Here is a 6004-nt window from a genome sequence, read left to right on the forward strand (position 1 = left end):
ACCTGACCACAGCCTCAGGAGAAGTTTCTTAGGTGCAGTTAACCTTGTTTTTGAGACAGACTGTGAACCTGGCCAGGTAGGCCAGGCTACCTGGCCAGTGAACACCAAAAATCTATCTATTCTCCACCCTGAACCTCATGTCACTCCCCACCAGGCTACTATATGCACTATAATGGCAGGTTTTCTTTTTCTTTGGTAATGTGGATTCTAGGGATAGAACTCAGTCCCCATGCTCACAAGGCAAACCAGTTAAAGACTGAACCATATCCCCAGACACAGAAATTAATAAATGCAGAAAGAAATCACAATGTGTTTTTACTCTTCAGGCTCTCAAGTGTAAAAAACAGGGGAAAAAAACTATTCAGTGTTTTTGTTTGTTTGTTTGTTTGTTTGTTTTAAAGAAATATTTTATTTTTTAAGGACCTGGCAGTACATTTTAAGAAAAATAAATCAAAGAATGATGCTCAGATGAGTTTGAATTAAGTCTAGGATTATAGGGTGTCCAACAACAACCATAAATAGTTCTCTTTTCTTCCCAGGAAAGAAAGAAATCGATGGGCTAGCTGGCAAAATTCATAATAAATATACAAAGTAGTAGAGAAAGGAAGGAACAATGAAATAAATGAAGACGTCGGCCAGTGAGATGGCTCGGCGGGTGGCGGTCTTGCTGTCAAGGCGGGCAACCAGAGTTGGGTTCTAAGGTTAGCTTTAGAAAAGGCTGAAGTGTCTTAGCGCTGATTTTCATCTGCAAGTGGTCATTTTGTCAAGCCTGTGGTTTGGTTTGGTTTGGTTTGTTTCTAAAACTAGAGCAGGCGCTCCCCCTAGTGGCGGCTTTAAGCGTTTCTCAAAACAATGTATTTTAAGCAGACTGGAACATTCTCAATGTTGGTTTCTTTTCTTTTCTATGGGCACGGTGTTTTGCCTATGTCTATACCTGTGCACCACATGCACCCAGAGTATCTACAAAAGGCAGAAGACAGTGTCAGAATTCCAGGACTAGAGTTACAGACGATTGTGAGCTGATACATAGGTGCCAGGAATTGAACCCAGGTCCTCTGCAATAGCAGCCAGTGTTCTTAACAGCTGAGCCGCCTCTCCAGTCCTTTCTCATTTGGTTTCAAGTGAAACCAGTGAAATTTCCTGTGGACCATTTTTTGAGATAACTTTTTAAGTCCTTTTTCTTTTCAGATTTTATTTATTTATTTTATACGTAAGAACGTTTTGCCTGCAAGAATGTGTATGTGCACCTGCTTTTGTGGTTTTTGAGTCCCAGAGAATTCCAGTCACCAGGGACTTGGAGAGGCCGGAAAGCTGACATCCTGTTGCGTGGACTCAGGGACCTCTGTAGAAGGAAGAAGGGTTGCGCTGGCCCGAGGCTCACGGCCAAGCCCAGAGTAACGTTTGACCCAGGGAACCTTCACATCCTTTTCCCAACACTTGCTAGCCCTGTTCCCTCATTCCTCTGCTCCCAGACGCTGTAGGGCTGAGAGGGGACAAGTCCTAAGTAGTCTGCCCCGCCCAGCCCTCAGGCATCTGAGCACCAGGGCCGTGGAGGCTGGGACCGGCCATCCCCATCCCCCCTCTCTTGGGCACTGACACCTGAAGCCACTTAGCTCATGGTTTAATACACTCCTTTCCCAAGAATCCATCTTACTGCCTCCTCCAAGGCCACACACACACACACACACACATGCCTTGCCTCATCTGAGGGCTTAAGAGTCCTTATGTTGTATTAGTTTCATTGCTAGAACAAATTAAAATTTTCAGAGTTTTTTTTTTTTAAAGTATGGGCATGCCTGGCGCCCAAGAAGGTCAGCAGAGGGCATCAGATGCTCTGGGACTGGGGTCCATATGGCTGTGAGCTGCCATGTCATTGTTGGGAACTGAGCCTGCCCTCTACAAGGAGCTACAAGGTCACTGATAGCTGAAGAGCGAGTCAGGTTTCCTCAGGAACGTAGTCCCTAAGCATGAGCACGCTCCGAGGAAGGCTGCGCATCCAGAAATACAGAAACAGCACAAACTGGACTTGATGAGTGAAGAAGGGGGGGGGGGGCAGGGGAGAGGGAGAGGGGAAGAGGGAGAGAGAGGGAGGGGAGAGGGAGAGGGGAAGAGGGAAACGGAGGGGGAAAGGGGAAGGAGAGGGAGGGGAAGGGAAAAGGGAAGGAGGGGAGAGGGGGAGGAGGAAAGGGGAAGGAGAGGGAAAGGGGAGGGGAGAGAGGGAGGTAAAGAGCGGGAGAAATGGGTCTGGGGAAGTTGGGGAAGGGTAATATAATAAAAAACATATTATAGGAAATTTTCAAAAAAAATAAACTTGGTTTAATCTTATGATTAAAGAATTGGGAGAAACTTAGGAAGTTAGCCATCTACCTGTTCATCCCACAAACTCTGACTCAGTCCGGTCCCTACTCGCGGCCGGTCCCTGCACTGCTCCACGTGTTGATGGTACAGCAATGAACAAACCCCAGAGCTTCTATTAGCTTCTAATCTAGTGCAGAGCCTCACACAATGATCAGCTGAACTCGTTGCTGTGTCTGCATAGGTTGGTGGAGGACTGAAGACACGATACAGAGGAAGAGAGGCTGGGCTGGAAGGCGATGGAAGGCCAGGGAAGGCATCTCGAAGGGGCTGTCCCCAAGCAAAGACCTGAGATCTGGGAAACAAGACTCCTTCCATTTCCATGAGAGGAGCTAGCATGTAGAAATCCTGTGTGATCAAGGCCTACAAGGTCTTCGTCCATCCGGTCTTCCATAGCAAGTCACCCCCGACTTGGAGACTTGCTGCAGATGGTCCCAGCTGGAGGATTCAGACCGAGGGGTCCCAGCCAAGGGATTCAAACAGAGGGAAGGGCTTTGGTTTTCAGGAAAAGGCACAGGTTTGGGCCACAGAGGTGACTTGAATCTGAATGTATTTAGGAGCTCTAAAGTAAGGATTTTTATACACAAAGAGTCGGTATTACCATTTCAAAAGATGTATCCAGGGAGGCAGGCACAATTATCATAACCATTTGACACAAGGAAATGCAAAATCAATCAGGTATAATGTTTCCCATATAACAGATTTAGAGGATCAATTTACAGATAACATCAATCTTTCTGATTAGAATACAGAGTGACTTGTAGTTAACAGCAAACCTTCAAAAAAAAGTTTAAAGTTTCTTATACCCCCTGGGTCTTAATGAGTTTCTGTGAATGATCCTTATCTAACATTTAGCTTTTGCCTTGTAAAAACTTTTTGACTTAATCAATGTTTTCCTTACCACAGTGTCAGAGCCAACCTCATCTACATACACATAGCCATATAAATTTACTTGTTGTTGGCAGGTTATTTGATGTTGTAATTATGTAAATGACTATGAGGCAAAGCATTGCAGTCCCTAGAAAAGAGTTTGCCAGTGACTTGACTTCAAAGAATGGATTATAACCTGGGCAATTAGGATCACCTTGTGAAAGAGGAAAAGAGGAAATTGAGAGTAATACAAACTGCTTTGAGAACTACAGGCTCGGAATTATCCTCTAGCTAGAGAGTTCCACAGTCATTCCCAGGAGACTTCCTCCCCTTGGAGTAAAACGCCTCAGCCTGTGGAACTTTTGTCACACAGAATCTACTGGGGTTGGTGTGGCAGAGACTTACACACGAATGTTGATTTCCCCCAGTTTGGGAAGAGAGCATCAGGACGAAGGCTCCAGCAGACCTGGTGTGCGGGGAGGGACCTCCTCTTGATTGACAGGCAGGTGTCTTGCCTTATGACAGGAAACAGGCAGGAGCACAGAAGGAGGACAGATGGCTAAGAAGGTGTGGCTTTGACCTCGGCACCACTAAGTGCGCTCTGTGTTTACTTCTGTGTCTGTTTTTGTGTTCAAGCATCAGCTTTGTCACAAAACACAGAAGGAGGCCACAGGGCAGAGTGTTGAAAGGCTAGAAAACCGCGATGACTAAACCCGGCTAAAGCTGGCACGTTCTGAGATCATTACACAATAACGAGGACAAAGGGGGGAATCTCATCCCATAAAATGCCCTGCCTTAGGTTAACCACTGTCAGACTGTCAGAACAAAATCACAACACTTGTGAATAGGCTCTGGGAAGAGGCAAAGCCTTCCTCCTGGTCTGAATGCCAATGTGGATTGTGTGCATGGAAAAGGCCCACAGTGGTTTTTCTCGCCCCACCCCTATATGCACACAGAGACAACTCCTGCGGAGACTAGCTAAGCCCGTCTCCCTTTCCTTCTGCATGCAACGGCTCCACCTCCTTGCCCAACCGTCTATGATAAGCACACCAGGCTTCTCCAGCTGCTACAGCTTCTCCCTTAGGGAGCCCAGCCCACCCAATGCCAGGTCGTTCGTGTGTCTGTTTGCTTTCCTTCGCCTCCCCAGTCAGGTCAGTCGCTGGAGCTGTGCCGGATGCCACTCTACCTTTGTAGGTTCAGGCAGCCGGAGCAAACACAGTTCCTCAGATTCATGACGAGGCCCAGGACCTTTGTTAAAAAGGATAATTCACTGGGCTGGAGAGATGGCTCAGTGGTTAGTTAAGAGCACTCGCTGCTCTTTCAGAGGAGACCTCTTCTGTATTCAGGAGTCTCACTCTGGCTCACAAGCATCTGAAACGCTAGTCTAGGGGGTCTGGCACCCTCTTCCGGCCTCTGTGGGCACCAGGAATACACACGTGCACAGACTTAGGGTAGACAAAACACCAGTGTACAAAGACAAACAAACAAGTGTGTGATGTTCTGTTTCTGGGCTAAATCACCATCCACTAGGCTGCAAACATCACCTATGGCCACTTGATCCTCGACAAAGAGGCTGAAAACATCCAATGGAAAAAAAGATAGCCTTTTCAACAAATGGTGCTGGTTCAACTGGAGGTCAGCATGCAGAAGAATGCGAATTGATCCATCCTTGTCTCCTTGTACTAAGCTCAAATCCAAATGGATCAAGGACCTCCACATAAAGCCAGACACTCTGAAGCTAATAGAAACTGGGGAAGACCCTTGAGGACATCAGTACAGGGAGAAAGTTTCTGAACAGAACACCAATAGCATATGCTCTAAGATCAAGAATTGACAAATGGGACCTCATAAAATTACAAAGTTTCTGTAAGGCAAAGGACACCATCAAGAGGACAAATCGGCAACCAACAAATTGGGAAAAGATCTTCACCAATCCTACATCAGATAGAGGGCTAATATCCAATATATATAAAGAACTCAAGAAGTTAGACTCCAGAAAACCAAACAACCCTATTAAAAAATGGGGTACAGAGTTAAACAAAGAATTCTCACCTGAAGAACTTCGGATGGCGGAGAAGCATCTTAAAAAATGCTCAACTTCATTAGTCATTAGGGAAATGCAAATCAAAACAACCCTGAGATTTCACCTTACACCAGTCAGAATGACTAAGATTAAAAATTCAGGAGACAGCAGGTGTTGGAGAGGGTGTGGAGAAAGACGAACACTCCTCCAGTGCTGGTGGGGTTGCAAATTGGTACAACCACTCTGGAAAGCAGTCTGGCGGTTCCTCCAAAAACTGGGCACCTCACTTCCAGAAGATCCTGCTATACCACTCCTGGGCATATACCCAGAGGATTCCCCACCATGTAATAAGGATACATGCTCTACTATGTTCATAGCAGCCCTATTTATAATTGCCAGATGCTGGAAAGAACCCAGGTATCCCTCAACAGAAGAGTGGATGCAAAAAATGTGGTATATCTACACAATGGAGTACTATTCAGCCATTAGAAACAATGAATTCATGAGATTCTTAGGCAAATGGATGGAGCTGGAGAACATCATACTAAGTGAGGTAACCCAGACTCAAAAGGTGAATCATGGTATGCACTCACTAATAAGTGGATATTAACCTAGAAAACTGGAATACCCAAAACATAATCCACACATCAAATGAGGTACAAGAAGAAAGGAGGACTGGCCCCTTGTTCTGGAAAGACTCAGTGAAGCAGTATTCGGCAAAACCAGAACGGGGAAGTGGGAAGGGGTGGGTGGGAG

The sequence above is a fragment of the Apodemus sylvaticus genome, chromosome 11, assembly GCF_947179515.1.
Source record: "Apodemus sylvaticus chromosome 11, mApoSyl1.1, whole genome shotgun sequence".
Classification (NCBI taxonomy): Eukaryota; Metazoa; Chordata; class Mammalia; order Rodentia; family Muridae; genus Apodemus; species Apodemus sylvaticus.